This window comes from Castor canadensis, chromosome 3 (genome assembly GCF_047511655.1).
Source record: "Castor canadensis chromosome 3, mCasCan1.hap1v2, whole genome shotgun sequence".
NCBI lineage: Eukaryota > Metazoa > Chordata > Mammalia > Rodentia > Castoridae > Castor > Castor canadensis.
In genome coordinates, this window is record NC_133388.1 from 181,372,712 (window position 1) to 181,391,636 (window position 18,925).

An 18,925-nucleotide genomic window follows, 5' to 3' on the forward strand; every position below is an offset into this window, starting at 1 on the left:
TAATCTGGTGTGATGTGTTTGATTTCAGTCTTAAGCAGGTTCTTCTCCACTCTGTAAAAGGAGGTATTGGGGTATCTGACACCCTCTGTAGACACTGCCAGTTTTATGACACAACTCTTGGTAGAGGGAAAGGCCAGGTGGTAAAACGAGCACTACTTTGAGCACCAGGAAGCTCAGCCACTTGTTCAATTTATTTTTTTAATCATAAAATGGGAATCAAATCCCTATCTCATTATAGACCTGGGGAAGATTAAAAGTGATATTGACAAGCATCCACCATTATGCTGGACATAAGGCACCGAGTGTAAGATGTGCTTGCTCTTTTTGAACATACCACTTACCCAGCCTGAGCCTCCATTTCTCCATCAGAAAATATAGGTGTAGTCATCCTACACAATTAATGCACTATGTGAAAGAAGCTTCATAGCCGTTCATTGCTGTTTCATACCTTAGTCTTCCCATTATTATTTTTATAAATATTCATAATAATTACATTTATTATATGTGTGAGGGACTGGGCATAGAGAAGGCAGGACTGGCTTCTCTATTAGATACAGTGGACAGTACCTAGTGTCCAAAATACTTTTAAGGGCCCAGAAGGTGTTTCATTTTTATTTCTTTGGAAATCAAAAAAATGGATATAATAATAACAAACATAAATCAAATATTAAAAAGCAAATAAGTAAATAAGAATAGATACAATAATGAATCTAGCCTGCATTATATCCATCTTTATACCAATGCAGTCATAAAACCTAATTTGTATTTGTTTATTTTTAATATAGCTTAACTTTTGATTGGATTATGTTTATTTATTAATATTTTTATTTATTTATGGAGGAGGGGACCCTCAAAGGCAAAAGTGTCCAGAGTTCACAAAAGTCACCATGCAACCTTGGTTGTAAGAGTTTTATAAATACTAACTCAAGCATTCTCAAGAAGGTTTCTTAAATTCCATTTTACAAATGAGAAAGCCAAAACTTAGGCAGCTAACAAACTTATGTAAAGCTACATGGCTTGTGAGAGATGACATTAGAGTGGGCTGCTAGCAGTTAACAATCCCAAAATAGAAATAGCTTAATGCATTAGGAGTTTGTTTCATGTTTACACAATTCAGGGGCTTCCACACAGTGATTCAGGAACCCAGGCGCCTTACTTCTTGCAACTCTGTCTCCCTCTAGTCCTGAAACTGTCTCCATATTCTGTTGGTGGATGGGGAAAGCAAGGGAACCACAAGTGAGAGATTTTTCTAAGCCAGTCCTAGTTTTGGCCCACATCACTTTTGCTCAGTTCCCATTGGCCAGAAGACAATCCATGACTACACCTAAAGACAAGGAAGGCTGGGAAATGTAGTCTGACTGCAAACCTGGGAGAGAGAAGAGAGCATAGATGGGGGGAGTACTTGAAATCCCTAACACAGAGACAGTGTGCGATTCCAGCCCAGGCCTTTTGTACACAAAGCCCAGGCTCTTTCCACTCTACCTAGCTGTCCTAGCTGAGTCCTATCACTCTTAGCTTCCACAAATTCCTCTTACAGACTCTGCCAACTTGCACACTCACCCACTGTTCCCAGCACCAGGCCTTTTCTATGCAGTACCAGTTGTGTGTGAGGCACTAGGAAGAAAAGAAAAGTGCATTTGGGGAGCTTCTCAGACTAGCTCAAGAAGGCTGCAGTTGGGAGTCATATTCTCTCTGTGTCCCAACCCCAGATGCATGGGGCACTGCTGGACACATTCAGAAGCCAGAGCACACCTCCTCTGTGTCGGAAATAGGGTTTATAGAGGGTTTGAGAGAGCCAGGAGGAATGAGGCTCAAGCTGCACTCTTGGTTGGACTTTGAGCCCTGAGTAAGGCGTCACTGGGAAGAGGGTGGCACCAGATGACCCTGCAACACAGAAATGCCACAGTCCTGGGACTCCTGGCCCTTGACCAGAAGTAAACTGTGTGGTTCCGCCCCAACCCAATAAATGTGTTCTGCCATTGGACACACATGATCCTAAAAGACAGAGCTGCTAGAGCCAACTGGAGGCTAGATGTCGTGTGGACACCTTCCTGTCCTTGCTAGGCAGGCCCAGTGACCCCAGTAATGGCCCAGTGGCAGTGATGTTGGTGGGCACTCATCTCCTCTAGGAGCAAGCCAGAGTTGTCTGTTAAGAGATCCTCTAGTGCATTAAGCATGTCTCTCTCTCCTGCAAGAAGCCTTCCCAGATTGCTCAGCCCTCAATGGTCCTCACCTCTTCAAAGCTCGGGCACTTGCTGCCATTCCTCATAAAGACCCCGCTTCACCTCATAACATCTCTCACTGCCTTCTTCATCTACTGGCCTCAGAGCCAAGGAATCGGGGACCATGATTTAAAGTCACATGAGTCAGCCGTCATATACTAACCACATGAATTCTCATAGGTCCTCCAAATTCACACCCAGGACTAGGTTTATTGTAAGGCGACAATTGATGCCCAGGCTCCATCTTTCTTTGTATTTGGAGGTAGGAAAAGCACACTTTAAAAAAAATCGTAACAATAGCTTGCCTCTAATGTTCTGAAATGGTCAGTTAGCCTCATGTCTGTAAGGTGAATACAATCCCTTGGGTACCTGTGGCTGTGTCAGCTTTAAACAGACCAGTTTACAATCCTTAGCTGTCATTTGTCTACCGGACACTCTTCTCACTCCCCCATTTCTTTCCTCCCATTTCCTTATCTGTCGGACTGGGATGCCACTTTGGCTAGCTGCGGTGGCTGCAAGGTTCAGGGAGAGTGTATGGAGACCACACTTAGCACACAAGCTCTCCTCCAAGCCCCTCACACAGGCGCAAAACCTTGACTTGGAGATTTGGCATCCAGGATGCACCCTGTGAGGAATTTGTTTTTGCTTTAATACCGAGGACGTTTGCATGAAAACAGGATCTCGGTTGCTTAGGATCAATTCCTGCTGCTTTCTCCACTGAAACGCCTGTCACAGGGAAACAAATAACCATGGGCCTAATGCAGGATAGTGGCCACTCAGGGAGGGGGTCTCAGAGGCCACAGAGTCCAGAGGGTCAGGCAGCACTGCCCAGGTGAAGAGCCTGTGAAGGCAGAGGTGTGGTGGCCAAAGGACCATAGCAGATTGAAGATTCTTCTTGTGGATCAAGTAGTTGTCAGTGCTCTGGGGAAGAGAAGGAAGAGGCAAGACATTTTAGACAGTCTCCACCTGCATGGAGCTTAAGGGCACTCTAGACAGACAGAAGATTGGATGGTTCCATATAAATAACAAAGAACCCATGAATGACAGAAACAGTGCCTGCATCAGGAAACTTCAACATATCAAGAACCCAATGCATTTGGGACCTGCTCCTTACCTGCCGGGTAACCTTGGACATGCTCCCTGACCTCTCTGCACCTCCATTTCCTCTCCTGCAAACTGACACTCGTGTTGCAGGCGCTTCTGAAGTTTGCATGAGATGCTGCGTGCTGAGTGGTTGTCACGCATCGTCCAAACTTAGTACTCATGTTAGGTGCTTCCCATCTTTGGGAAGATCTATCCAGATGGCCACAGAAGGCTTATTGGAGGAAGGACTTGAACTTGATCTGAAAAGAGGAGAAAAGATGACCAGACCTGAGAATGTCAGCATCTGATCATCCAGGCCAGGACACTGTGTCCACTGCACACAGCTCTTTAAGGAATTTTCTAGATGCTATTCAAGAAACGCAGGTGAAATTGTCCATGTGAAAATTGGAGGAGGGTTGCCAAGTGACCTGCTCCTTAGGGACTCTGGCCCATTCGTGGTTCTAGCCTGGCCCCAGAGGCATCAGCATAGGAAGGACATAGATGAAAAGAGCCTACAGGGGCACTCTACCATGTGGGGCCTCCTGCCTCCAGTCCTCCCAGCAGGCAGCAAGGTGCCTACATTCCAGTACCCACAAAAGGCCAGACACCATTCTCTCTCATGTTCTTAGTGCATGCTAATCCAAGATGAGAGAGTCTGCTTAGCCAAAGCCCTGTACTGTTGCGAGACATGGCTGGGCCGCCCTGTTCCCTAGCTTCCCAGTGCCTATGGTAAGGCGATCATAAATCCAGCTTTCAGAGCCCTCGGGGCTTGGCGAGGCTGCCACGGACCTCAGTCACATCATGATGGAAACAATTGAAAACCACTTGGCAAAAAGAAAGGGTGATCTAATGTTTCAGAGCAAGAATACATTTCTCCTCGCCATTCTTATTCTGTCCCTGGGGGGAAAAGCAGCTGCTGTCCAAGCACTGTCAGCCTTGTACTCCAGTGTCCCCCCTGCCTCAGAGACCCCACAAATGGAGTCCAGGGTGGGACTGGCTCTGGAAGAGCAGGGCTGCCTGTGCCTTCCTGATTTGCCATGCTGCTGGGGGCCTCCCAGGGGCAAGAATGTGGTACACAGGCCTGTAGAGAGGCCCATATATAGAGCCAGGGTAGTGTGGCCTCTGGCAGGCAGCCTGGAATAAATGGCCGTGTTCTGAGGGTGAACGCCGCCGAATTATAAATAGCACCCGCCTCCCTCCCCTTCCAACTTGCTGCGTCTGTCACTGAAGAGTTGACAGTTAAATTCAAGGGGACTGAGCAGGACAAGGAGGTGGGAGTGGGGGAAGGGAGATACTAGCCCCTGTCTTGGAGTTGATGAGGAGGATTGTCACCAAGCAGGGGGCACTGAGAGTGGGGTGCATTTGGGTACAGGACGACCAGGCATTTTTATCAGTGGATAGCATGAAGGAGAATAAAAGGAAGCCCAAGTCTAAGAGATGGTTTCAGAGAAGCGCCGGAACCTGTGAGGAATAATAAAGTCAGTTGCCTGAGAGTATGAAAGATTTCTTCCTGATCCCGAAGATCAGCCACCCTGGCTATGGCCAGGTGCCTGCAAAGCTGTCCCTAGAGCCTTGTGCAGAGTGGCCTTCCATGCATGCTGTCTCCCTGACAAAGAGCAGACAGGAAGGTTTTCTCCTTCTGCAAAAACCCCTGCACGTTCTGCTCACCACAGAGAAGGTGATGAATTCAGAAGGTTTCAGAAAATAAAGCAAGAAAGGAGAGTGCAGCTCTGGCTGTAGATGCCACATAGCCGTTCACACCTGGGTGCCAGAGATGTGCAAAGTGTTTCAGCAAATTCTGAATTCTGGAGGAGAGGGGGCTGGCTCGGCTGGGACCACAAGTCTTTGTTTGTGTCCTTGGCCCTGCAGAGACTCCTGGGGACCAGCTGCCAGGTTTCTGGATTTGTTACCCAGCCTCTCTCTGAGGAGGACCTGGAGTTCAACTGGTCACTGTGATGAGACAAAGGTGCCCAGGAGGTGCTGAAGGCTGGGGTATCCCCATGGTTGTTTATACCCCTCTGTGCTCAGGCAGAGAGCCTGGGCCACCTGTGTCTTTTTGTTTGGGCAGTGCCACTTTGGCTTTCATAGCAATGCTTGGGAAGTAGGTTACTGTGCTCACTCCTTCTCTCTTGCCATCACAATTCTCATGTTTTATGACCCTTGCCCGGTATGCAGCCATAACTGAGGCTTTTGTTTGGGGAGGGGAATGCTATAGGGCAGGAGCCACGAGGGACCCTAGGGAGTATCTTATCCACCCCTGTCCTCAGTTACTTGAGTCAAGGATGGCCATGGGACTTGGTTAAGGACCACTCAGTGGGAGACCTGAGACTTGAAGCCATCATAGGTGTTCAAACAAAGAGGACTCAAAATGGCAGGATTTGCCCCAAAGGAAAACAGCTTTCCAGAGGATGTGGTAGTGATCTGAGCTAAGCTGAGCAGATGACTGGTGACAAGGGGCGGAGAGAGCTTCCAAGCCGAGGAACCCAGTCCACCTCTCTCTGCTCTTGGGAAACACATGCCTGGGAAAGACAGCTGCTCTCAGGGTCAGTTCCCATCTGTCTCTGCATTGGCTTTCCCCCAAATTAACACGGACGGCATCGCCACCTGCCAGGTAAGGCCTGGTCCCTGGCTCTTGGAGAGGTCCTTCAGCAGACAGAGACCAGCAGCTCTGAGCAGACTGCTCCCGCTGGAGCCGGTCTGGCACGCTCGGGAGGACAGGCTGGAAGGCTTGCCGCAACAGGACTTGAATACATAATGTGCCTTATCCAATTTGAGCTATGAGAAAGTCCAGACAGCCTCCTAGACAGGAAAGGACATGGCAGGGACAGGTGGCTCGCTCTCTGTAAAACTCTCTGTGGCTTCCTTGAAGAGAACATTAGTAACCTTTTCAGGGCAGACTCTCCATGAACACGGGGTGTGCCCCAGGTGGGATCCCAGGTCTTGTCCCTGCTGTTTGGATGGAGACTGTATTGCTTACTCAAGACTGAAGGAGGACTTGAGCAAAGATTCCCAGAAATCTTTGACCATCATCTGTGTCTTGGATACACTTTAAAAATAAATATGTGCTCTTTCCAATGTAACTTCCATGGAGAAGAATCCCTTTTCTTATGCCCATCGCTCAGAACATCTGCTCATGCCTACAGAGTCCATGTCATCTGACCAGGGCTGCCGTCTATTCTCCAGGTTCGTGAAGCCCACAGAACCAGGGGAATCCGGGGCAATGAGCAGTGTGTACAGTGCTTTACTGATCCTCAGGTCGAGCCAAGATGCAGCTGCACCCTACTTCCTGATGTGCAGGGTGAAGGGTGAACTCCTGCGTGAAAGATCTTACTTTGCATTTAGGAGAGAGAACCCAGGTCTTGGAGTGGGAAAATTCCAGCTTCCTGCTTCAACTGTCTCCATCCCAGCCTTTCTCAAAGTGTGACCTGAGGAACAGAGTTCTGCAAGAGGCTCTGTGACACGGGGTTCCATTGTTACCTTGGTTTGGGAAATGTTGTATACTGATTTCACCTGCATGTTAGTCTCTGGTTAAATGTCAAAACCTCTGAGAAGTGGACACTTCTCTGGCCCCTCAACCTGTTCCTCACAGTGCTTTGCATCTGGATGTATTTAGCTGAACGATGTTTCATATCATAGGACCTGGTCTGTTCTGCTTCCTAGAGTGTCTTCACTGCCTAGAACGCATCTGGTTTAATAAAACACAGTCACATGAACACGTGAACTAATTCGTACCCACAAAACCTCAGGACACCTCCACAGGTCAATCTGTTTAACTTTGTTTAGCTCTGTATTTTTTCAATTTATTTCCCCTTTTCTTTCCTGCATCCCATTACCTAGTCCAAGGTCAAATCTGACACCCACAGGCCATTCTTGACTGCTCTAGGGTAACCTCTTTTCTCATTCCCAGGTTTCATGTCCTTCCTAGTGGAACCTATAAAATATTTGAATCAACAAGTTAACTTTTACATTGAAAATGCTGTGCAATAGAATTCAGCGTCCACTAGATTGTCACAGATTGGCATCTGGAATCTGTCATTGAGGGTACTCTCTAGGCAGTATCATCTCAAATTCAGCCCATTGCACATAGTCGTATCTCCTGTGGATTATGTCAAACATTGAATTTTAGGTTCTTTCATGAATAGGAAGGAGGCTCTTCTATTCACAGCTCCCAGGCCCCTGGCTCCTATAAGAGGCCCCTGCTTGGGACAAAGACTGGATGTTTTTTCTAATCTAGATCAGACCTGGGGTAAGTCATGTCCCTTATCTGAACTGTGTTCTCCTGCCTTTCGTAAGGGGTTCAGCATCCATAAGTCCCCTTTTCACCAATAACTTAGTTCGGGCTGCCGTAACAAAATACTGTAGATGGGATAGCTTACACAGCAGACATTTTCTTCTCACAGTTCTGGATGTTGGATCAAGTCCAAGATCAAAGTGCTGGCAGATTCAGTTCCTAACAAGGGCCCTCTTCTTTGTTTGCAGACAGCTACTATCACATGTGTCCTCACGTGGTGGAGGCGGAGAGAGACTGAGCTAATCATTGCATCAATGTCCTTCCATTGACAGATACCCTGGCAGGTTCCTTCCTCCATGGCCTCACATGATCTGAGATCCTTGGTTCCATCTACAGTTCAGAGAGGGAAAACTGCCTTCCCCCTGGGTCAAGTGGGGGTTTGGGCCCCTAATATTTCCACCATCCTATAGCAGACTGGAAGTGAAGTCTGAGTCTTATGCTATAGTGAATGCAGATTTTAAAAACTCTGATAGATTTGGGAAATAAAAAGGAAACAAAAAAAATAATCAAAACAGTTGAAAACAATTACTATATGTATAATGTGTGTTCTATTTTACAATAATAATACATTTTAAAAGTCACAAATAAACAAAACTGAATAAATGGGGTTCCAGGTCCTAAGCCAAGAACCCTCCACTTCTTTCCTGAGCTCTTTTGGGCCTGCTCATATTTCACGCCCTCCCTCTGGCCCTCCTGATCACCACAGCCCTTCAGTGCCCTCCAGCATCTGGCCAGGGCTGATCCATCCATCCATTCTCTAGCTCACTCACTCATCAGATGGTTATGACAGCTCTACTGTCCATAATGCACTCTGTTCACCTGCGTTGCCCTTGGTGACACACAGTGGAATATAGTGAACAGCAAAGGCCCAGTTGTCCAACAGAGATCCAGGCTCTACACTTAGCTTCTCACTCTAAGCCTCTCTGACAGAGGCCAGGCTTATAAACTTGAACAAGTACAAGGGCCAGGCAGGTGCACAGAATGAGGGGGGCTAGCCAGCAGTAAGCAGCAGGGAGTGGTGGTAACTTTGGCAATGGAAAGCCCTGTGCCCTTCTGAAAGGGACAACTGCCACTGAGCTTCAGATGATAATTTCATGCAGGAGTATGGGCTCAGTGGTGCTAGCTGGTCCTTTTTTATTTTTTCAAGGAAAGTTGGAACCCTTGATTTCTTTGAGACATTTCCAAAATGTTTTAAAGCATCATACTGGAGAAAGACGTAGCTGAGGGCCAAATCGAGCTTCCACTGGCAATTTGTAAGCTCTGGGTCAGAGGCCCCCACAGACTACATCTGGATTTCTCTCTCTTAGAGTTGGGCTTGGTATCACACGTACCTTACATGCCACTGCAGTTGAGGCATATACTCATGCTAAGCCTTGAAGATAGTAGTAGCTCAGTTAATGATAACAACAAAGGACTACCTCCACATGTTTTGCTCCTGTGTTACTGCCACCCCACTCCATCCAGGAGTAGTGCATGCTGGGTTTTTTAAATTGTACCCTACTCAGTAGGATGTGCTTATTAAATAACCAGTGCTGAGACATTTTGGAATCAGTTACAAAGGGAATACAAGAGGCCCATGCCGTTTGTAAAATGAGTGTAATATTTAGTAAAGAAATCAATTCACCTAAAACTTGTGGTTCGTCCTCCTCCTACAGGTGAGAGAAATGACATCCTGCAAAGCAGGCTGTGTCATTTATCAAAAGCCAGAGCTGCAACAGCTCCTTTAGCCAAAATGAATTTACTCCTTCATGCTATGAATTTCTCTCCTCCCCCTCTTCTGTCTTTCATTGTATCATACTCACCAGGAGGAGTTAACAGACGACTCAAGAACATATCTCACTTACCAGGGGCAGGACACAGCCCATTATTCCAGACTCTGTGACTCGGAAGGGTGATCACACCTTCTGCAGCTGAAGGCAGTACAAAGAAACACTTCAGCCTTGTGGCATCGGCCCTATTTTCTTCCCTGGAGGGAAAATGGGCCATTATTCTCTCTGTGGCCCATTCCCTCCAGCCCTGCAACCAACCTCCAGCTGAGGGGCCCATTTCTAGCAGGTCTTCACTGATGGACACTTCAACAACATATTAGCATATTTTGCATTTAAAAGGGTCTTGGGAAATGAATTAAATGATTGGCATGGTGTTTCAAAAGGACTTTCCAAACTACTAGTAACTGTGTGGTTTTCAAACTCACCATTCCTGCCTAAAATGCCCTCAGCCTGGCAGCCAGCTTAATGGGGAAACACTGTGCCAGGCAAGGGCATGTTTTCAGGCTTATGATACACAGTGATTGCCTGAGTGGTACCTGGAGACTTGCTAAAGAGAACCTTGTCCTAGTTTTTTAGCAGAGCTTGCATTTCGTTTTCCTTCCTTACGGAGCTAAGATTTGTGCCAATTCAAAGACTTCTTAGGGGAGGACCTGGGTCGGCCCCTTCTACACCAAGCAGAGACGTGGAGATGTGGTCAGAATCCTGGCATAGAGCTTACAGAGGTGTAGTGTGGAGCTGGGGGCCAGGTGTGCACTTGTTCACAGCAACTGGCACTACTGTCATCAAAAGGGCTATGTCTAAGGTATAAGCATCTTCTGAAGTGTGGAAGTTTCCAAACGTGCTTGGGGAAATGCCGTTCAGGTCCATCCTTTTCTTTCTTTTCTTTTTTCTTTTTGATGGTCCTTGGGATTGAACTCAGGGATTTGCCCCTGCTAGGCAAGTGCTCTGCCACTTGAGCCCCAACTCCAGTCCTTTTGCTCTTAGTTTCTTTTTCAAATAGTATCTTGTGCTGGCCTGAGACTTCCATCCTCCTACCTCTACCTTCAGAGTAGCTGGGGTTACGGGCATGCACCACCACATTGTTTTTGAGATAAGGTCTTGCTAACTTTTCCCTGGGCTGGCCTTGAACTATGATACTCCTGTTGTCACAAGAGATGGAGACAGAGCCCAGAAAGACTTAAACCCATGGTCATAAGCTATTTTACTTTTATGCAAGACTAGAACTCAGATTCTTCTGGGTCTTAATATAGATTTGTGAATTTTAGAAGTCTCTAGAAAAGAAAAATCGATCAGGAATGAAGGGTTTGGAATCACATAGAAGTTGAAGCCTGAAATGGAGGAACTTAGAACTTTTGTCAAGCTGTGTGGAGGAACTTAGAACTTTTGTCAAGCTGTAGGATGGCAGGGGATTGACAGGAGTATAATTAATGATGACAGTGGCCATAATTGCCAATGTTTGTGTGCCTTCTTTCTCAGTTGCAAGGACTGTGCCAAGTACAGTACATGTGTTATCTCACTTCCTTCTCACAAGTCTGTGAAGCAATTTAGTATGGGCTGAGCACCCTAATCTGAAAATCTAAAATTGGAAATGTTCCAAAATCCAAAACTTTCTGAGCACCAACATGACACCACAAGTGGAAAATTCCATACCATGAAAATTTGTTTTATGCACAAAATTAAAACTATCATATGAATTACCTTCAAGTTATGTGTAACAAGCGTATATGAAACATAAATGAATTTCATAGTGAGACTTGAGTCCCATCTATAGGCAAATATTCCAAACTCCAAAACATTTCTGGTCCCAAGCATTTTGGATAGGAGATACTCAACCTATACTCATACATCGCTGTTTTATAGATGAGAAAACTGAAGCTAACAAGATTAAATAACTGGCTCAAAGTTACCAGATCTGTCTGACTTCAGAATGAGAATGTTAAGAGGGAATCCCTAAGTAAGTGATAAAGAAATAGGGTACCCAGGCCAGTGGCCCCCTGGAAAGTGGCATGAACAGAGACAGGATGAGGAAGAGAAGAGCTGAACATGGAAGGAGAGTGCTGGGAGCACCTAGGTGGTTCCAGAGAGGAAATGAGATTCCAAGTATGGGGAACAAAGTGGAATACCAATGGCCACAGTGGGAACAGCTTTGACCAAAGAGTGGAATGGCATGGCTTTGCAGAGTGGGACTCAGGAGAAGACTGAAACAAAAATTCCTGTTTTTTTCAGGAACTAGAGAGAAGATGCCTCTGTGTTTGTGTGGGCCGGGGAGGGAGAAAGAGAACACAGGTGAGAGAACACAAGGGTACCCTCACAGCACCTGAGCCATGTGGAATAAGAGTGAAGGGTTTGGTCAGAAGAGAAAGCAGAACCCGAGAAGAAGGGGAAGCCTTGACCCATGGTGGAGGGAGTGGTATGTGAGTAACTGGAGACCACCCTGATGGATGTGGGTGGCCAGACTTCACAAAGAAGACGGCTGCTTTGCAGTAGTGAATGACTTGGTTCATCTCAGAGGTTTCCCTCCCCGTGCTGGCATTGATGGATGGCACACATGGTACTCTGTGTAGGTTGTTCTCTCTGGGAATGTAACAAGATTCAGTGGGTTTGGGCTCCACCAGGCCCTCGTGGGCCAGTTCTACAGAATGCCCAGGAGCTGGCAGATTATAATTCATTTACCCACTCCAAATAGAGATTGTAATCTTTTTAAAAAGTCATTAAAACAATCCATTTCAGGGAAAAAAAAAAGGAAACATTTACTTTACTTAGCTCGAGATTGAATAGATTTTTATACAGTATTTTAATGATGCCTGTGAGGACTATGTAATAAGGATAATGCTTACTGGGGCCATTAGGTGAAACTAGGAATATATAGCAGTAAAATAATATTTTTAAAGCATCCAGCTTTGCCTGCAGTCAGAGGGGGATAAGCAGCTTGCCCTTAGCCACACAGCTGGTAAGAGCACAAGCCATGATTCAATCTAAGCAGAGTGGTCCATGGTCCTCTTGTCACAGCTGCTGTGACCAAAGTCATCTTTTTTTTTTTTTTTTTTTTTTTTCTGGTACTGAGGCTTGAACTAAGGGTCTACACCTTGAGCCATTCTACCCACCCTTTTTTGTGATGGTTTTTTTTTCGAGATAGGGTCTCGTGAACTATTACCCAGGCTGCTTTTGAACGAGAGGATCTCTGCCCCCTGAGAGGCTAGGATTACAGGCATGAGCTACCAGTGCCCAGCCTTTTTTTGGGGGGGAGGAGGGGGGAAGAAGGTCTTGTGTGTAGCCCAGGCTGGCCTCAAACTCTGGATTCTCCTGCCTCAGCCTCCTGAGTGCTGCCATTATAGGCTTACATCACCATACCTGGCTTCCAAAGGCATCCTATGATATGTTTCATTTCCAAATCTGCAAATCCAAAATAATTTTTGAATCTGCAAAATGCACATTTAAACAAAGCCTATCAGCTCTCATTAAAGAGAGAGAAGTAACTGTGGTTAAAGTTGGCTGATGGCCTGCGACTATTTTTTTTACTTTTCACATTTAATGTGCAGATATTCCCTGTATAAGGAGATGTACATAAATACATTCGTATAAATTAGGGGAAGAAAGAGAATAAGAACATATGAAAATTCTCCCATTCATGGTAGCATTGGGGGTGGAGGGGAGAGGGGATGATGGGCTGTATGTGAGCACAGATAGGGCCAAGCACTAATTACCTGCTTCTGCCTTTAAGTGCTAAGGAACTTACAGGCCAGAGACAACAGCCCTGAACTGAGCACTCTGATTTTTGTGGGTGCCCTGGTGGAATCCACCTTCATGGGCTTTGTGCGTATAAAATGTAAGTTTGGAGTTGCATTTGCAGCATCGATGGCCTTACTCTGAAGGGAGAAATGATAGGGACAAATTGTGAAAGGGAACCTAGTTGGTCATGAGACAGGGAGAATGGGACACCCCTAGGAGGAACTTCAGCGTGTCAAGTGTTCAGTGTGACAGAACATCCATACATCTCTGATCTTTTTAGCCCCATTCCAGAAGTGACTGGTGACAAGGAAAGTTATACAAGTTAGCCTGCTGCTTTCCAACAGTGGCCCTCCTTTCCAAAACAGGAACCAGTTTGCTGGGGTCACCTCCTAGCCATCCCATTTGCATTTGGTGATCAAAGCCACTCAGGGTAGAATTCAAGCAAATTAATTTTGCAAATTCCTAGTGGGTTTTACAGGTGGGAAATCAAGACTGAGAATTTGGGATTTAAAATATGCATTTCAGAAATGCTGTCACATTAGAGCTTCATTTCAGTCCCTTGGGATGGCCACCAAGTAAACAGCTTAATTTCCATCCCTGCTGGAGGTACAGAATGCGGCATTCACACTTGCCAACAGATAAATGTCTCCTGTCCCCCTTGGTGCTTAATAGCTTTTAGGAGTTAGGGCTGGGGAGAAAGAACTGACTCCTCTCATTGGGTGAAGTGGAAACACAGGGGAGACAATTCTGTTTCACACAGACCCTTTCCTCTAGATTACTCCCTTCGGCGTTCAGGTAAAATGGAAGACCAAGGCCACCTGGCTGGAGGGTAGGGGAGGTTTGGGAGAGACCTGAGAGCTTTGGGTTTGGGATTTGTCAGCAGGGGAAAGATTTGCATTTCTAACAGGGGCCAAGTCCAGCAATACTTCAGCCCAGTGGCTAAGCATGCCCAGCTCTCCAGCTGCTTAGTTTGCAAGAGCTAGGGAAGAGCCTTCCCCATAAACAAAGAGCTGGGAGAAGAGAGGAGAAGCAGGCAGGGTGGTGTCAGAGGACTTCCTGGTAGGAAGTCTTATCAAATGGAATTGTAGCAAGCTAGGACACACTGGTGATCTCTGTGCTTCTCCTTCACGTGCCTTTTGTCTATGGATGAGAAACTTAAACATCCCGCCCTGTGATAACCAGATGGCTTATCCCAGCAGTGTTTATACAGCAGATAATTGGGAAAGTAAAACATTGTCCAATCAAAGGTGAATGGTAAAATAATTCAACCAATGGTTAAGATAGTGGTAGAATTCCTTAAGTCATACACTAAGTCTAGTTTTAGTAACATAATAAAGAAAAAGGTATTCAGTGAAAAAATGCAGGATATATACTGAATATAGAGTTTTAAAAAACATGCTCACATGATGGAAATACAGAAAAATGTTGGCAGTTAACATCTTTGGACATCACATGAAAAATAATTCTTTTTCTTTTATTACTAAATGTATTACAAAGGATGTTTTCATGTGTAATGATTATGGAAGCTATGTGTTGAAGCAGGAAGCAGGAACCCATCCTATACCCTCATTACTCTCTCTCTCTCTCTCTCTCTCTCTCTCTCCCTCTCCTTTCTTTTTTATCTCATCACATGCCTGAAAATGGGAGCAGTGCTGTCATGCAGTCATTAGGCTGTGCTCAGCCAAGCATTCTCTTGCTAACAGGGAACCAAGCAGAGGCCTAGGATGAAAACTAAACATTCTTAATTCCCCTCACCGGTCGGCCCCGCTCACTCATCCGTGAGTTGTCTAAACCTTCTTGGACTTGTTTGTATTTTTAGCCGGTACAACCTCTCTGGCCCGACGAGTTCCATGTGTTTTCCACCCTTGGTGTGAAGTGACAGAGGCCTGCCCAGCTCATGTCCTCAGATGGCCTCCTTTGGACTCCGTGGGGTCCTCCCTGCTTTTTGCATTCCTGGCGTGGAGGGAACAAAATCAGCCCAGCAATTACACATTCCTATTAGCAAAAGCACACTTGCAGATTGGGTAGAGTGGTGGGACTTGGCGTTTAAGAGACTGAGAAAGTGTTTAGGCTGGTGTTTTCCCAAACGTCCCCATGATGGGAGTCAGCACCTCCAGAAACCAGTGGAAACTGTACGGTGCTGTACAGGATGTGATGGTGCTCGCTGCTCAGAATATCATGTGGCCATGGCGGTTTGGGTTTGCTTTTGCTCTGTGCTGGAATCTGGTAACAATGGTTACCTTGTTTTGTTCATGAATTCCAGCCTGTTACACATGTGCATGGTTATTTTGTTAATAGAGAAGTAATTAATGTATGAAAGACAGAATCTTTTAAAATTTGGATGTAGAGAAGGTGGACGTTGATAGGACTCTGCTAATCTGTGAAGGCAGGAGCAGCCTGACCCAACGAAGGAGGCTACTGCATGGGGTCATGGGCCTAGAACCCAGCTTTTTCAGTGCTAAGGAGTGGGCATTTCCAGGATGCCTACTCTGATTTTTGTTTGAGCCTAGTATCTGGGAATAATTTAGTAAACTTTGAATTGGCGCATGTTCCAACTGTGGTCTTTCTTTCCTGACTGAGTCTTAAGTTTAGAAAAAAGATAGATGATTTTAATCCCCTTTCCCCTAACTGGAAACACAGACTTTAGGGTCTATAAAGTGCAGAGGGAAAGAAGGTAGGCTCTGTAATCCCACAGCCTGGAGCCAAATCCTGGCCCATGCCCTCACCAGCCCAGGATCCCAGGACAAACTTCTCTGAGCATCCATTTTCCCAGTTACAGAATGGGAATAATATAACCTGCCTTTAAAGGCCATTGTAAGAATTAACCAGCTTCTTGAATGAAAACCATTTGTCCCACACCTGATGCCCAAAACGTGATAAATATGAGCTGTGAACGTCACCATCATCCTTGTCACTGTTGGTTTTCATGGAAAGAGTATGTGCAGGGCATGGTGTTGGCTTAAAACACATTTTGCTTTGCAGGGCTGGTGGCAGTTGCCTCCTGTCTGTGCTTTTTGCTTTCCATTTTTAGGGAAGAGCAGTCAAATCATTGTCCATTCACTCAGTACCAATTTCAAAAGGGGAAAGCAAGGCCCTGCGTACCAAAGTGACTTGCTCATAGTCACATAGCTCTTCAGGGCTCTGCCAGTCTGCTGTCTGTCCCTATAACAAAATTCTGAAGACAATTAATTTATAAGGAGAAAAGGTTGATTTTGGCTCACAGTATTGAAGCTTCCAGTCCAACATCAGGCAGTCGTGTGACTTTGGGTCTCTGGTGGACATGCCGAGTGGCAGTGGTACAGGACACTTGTCAGAACAAAGTGCTCACCTCATGGCCCAGCAGAAGAGAAAGAGATGAAAGTGCAGTCGTACAATCCCGTTTAAGGTTATGCCCCCAACGGCCTAAGGGCCTCCCACCCAGCCCATCCTCCTAAAGGTCCACAGAACCTTTCAGCTGTGCCACCCCACAGACCAAGCCTTTAATACATGGGCCTTTGGCAGACACTCCACATCCAAACCACAGCAAGGGCAGAGTGGGGAGAAAAGCCTGGAACTCCTGTCCACCTGTTAGATGTCTTCAGTCCTCATTCCCTGATCCCTGAGTGACTCTTTAATCCTCCACACCAGGAAAATGGGGAGAAGCAGGAAAACAAATAAGCCAGATCTGTGGACTATGTACTGTGCACCCAGCACTTGGTTAGTCTCTGAACAGAGAGGTGATTGACTTATCAAGGATCAATGAGATAAGTGGTTATCTACAATTAGATTACACTTATTACAGGTGCAATCAGAACTTTCTAGAACAAAGTTTAGGCTTTTTTTTTTTTTTTTTTTTGGTGATACTGGCATTTGAATTCAGGATCTTACAATTGCTAGGCAGGCTGCTTTACCACTTGAGCCATGTCACCAGTCATTTTGCTTTAGCTTACTTTTCAATTGGGTTTCATGCATTTTACCCTGAGGCCAGCCTCTGGCCTGCTTCTACTCGCCTGAGATTACCGGTGAGAACCATCACACTGAGCCCATTAGGCTGTTTTCTTTACCTTGCTGGCCTCTCTTTGCTGTCTCAGCCAGTAGTGACTCTATTACGGGAATTTCAATCCAGGTTCACAGACCGGTCACTACCCATGTTGGGGGATGGTATTTTGGTTGGAGGAGCCTTTGTTCGGTTCACATGGTGGGGCAGCACTGCTCAGTAACTCACTGTGTAGCCCACTTCTTAAAAAGCATATATTAATTGTACAAAATCATGGGTTTCATTTTGACATTTTCATGCATGTGTGCTATATATGTGATCATTTTTATACCCCCACATTGCCTTCTCTTGTGCCTCCTCCCCCTCCTGCTTGTCCCCTTCCTCTTTCCAAATAGTCCTACTTCTACTTCCATGCCTTTTCTTTCCTAAAATCTGGATTCCACATATGGGAGAAAATGTCTTATTTGTCTTCCTGAGTCTGGCTTATTTTGCTTAACATTATGGTCCCCAATTCCGTCCCTTTTCCTGTAAATGACATAATTTCATTCTTCTTAATGGCTGAATAAAATTCCACTATTGCAAACCCCTCTCTAAGGATCCCCTGGAGTCAGCAGGGCCTCCTGAACTTCTAGCATTCTCAGATCATTGGCTGAGAATGGTGACTTGCTACCAAATCTGGGGAGACCCCCAGCCTGGTGAGGTTCTGCCTGGCTGACCTTCTATTTGCCTGCAAGGACCTTGGGAAAGAATCTTGCACCAGATCCCAGAGAACAGTCACCTGGTAGATGCGGAGTAGTTTGTGTCATGAGTTATAGGCACATACCTTATGTGAGATCTCATCCCCTGACTTGTGAGACCTCATCTGTTGTTTAACAGGATGCTTACTGGTTTGTAAAGAAGAATAAAACACAGAGTAATTAGAGAGGAAATACAGGTGGCTGTGAGGGCTTTGCCTACACTTAGCTCATTATTGTCACCAACACACACGCACACACATGCTTGCCATGTTTATGTTTTCTTCCAGTTAATTATATATCTGGCAGGGACCTCAGGAAGTCATCCAAGCCATCTTTGATTCCCTCTCATCTCCACCTGTGCTGTGTTCTCTGCAAGGAAAAGCAGGAAGGAAAGGGGTGAGGAGAGGCCCCAGGCACTGATCCCTTGGGGTAGCCGGAGGCTCTGTACCACCATAGCTTGACTGTTCATTAGCTTACTGTTTTTAAAAAGCTCAACATGTACAGGTCCTAGACAGGCTCTGTCCACACCTTTGAAGGCAGCTTGATGGAATTGCCAACAGTGAAATTGTCACTGAAAGTCATAGACTATAGCCTGGTCTGCCTCTTAATGGGGCCCATCCCCTATGGCAAATGGAAATGGATCACGCACAGAAAGCATGCCTCAGTATGAGATAGAAAAGGACTCTGAGTATCCACATGCTTTGTTTTACTCAGAAAACTGGACCAGAGAGAGGGGGTAACTTGACAGAGGTTGCACAGCCAATTAGGAGTGGGGAGAGTAGAATTAACAGACCTAGAGTGTCCTCCTGTGGTCCTTGGTACTGTTTTATCTCTTGTGATGATTGTTGCGCAAATGGCTAGTGGAGTGACTGAGAAGTAAAAGGTCACTGGAAAGGAAAACTTCTCTGGGAACCTCTCTAGCCAAAGGACGCAACTTCTAAAACAGAACCCTAATGATTGAATAATTGTTTCTCTATCTGCCTGTCTGTCTGTCTGTCTCTCTCTCTCTCTCTCTCTCTCTCTCTCACACACACACACATATACATGCACACACATGGCTGAAATAAGAAAGACAATGATCATCTTTACAAAAGAGGACCCCATTGCACTATTTTTCT

The 18,925-nt window shown here is 45.8% G+C and overlaps 1 protein-coding gene across 5 annotated transcripts in view; it reads left to right on the forward strand.

Annotated features, from left to right (window-relative positions):
* Nucleotides 1-18,925, forward strand: part of Zhx2 (zinc fingers and homeoboxes 2) — a 149,706-nt gene that overhangs the window by 28,403 nt on the left and 102,378 nt on the right. The window contains exon 1 of one of the 5 annotated variants that reach the window (XM_074069143.1): nucleotides 1-11,651. This exon is cut by the window's left edge and continues 25,689 nt beyond it. The exons of the other annotated variants lie outside the window; for them this stretch is intronic. The gene's annotated coding sequence lies outside the window, so the exon portion shown is untranslated. The remainder of the gene's footprint in view (nucleotides 11,652-18,925) is intronic. 5 annotated transcript variants of the gene reach the window in all.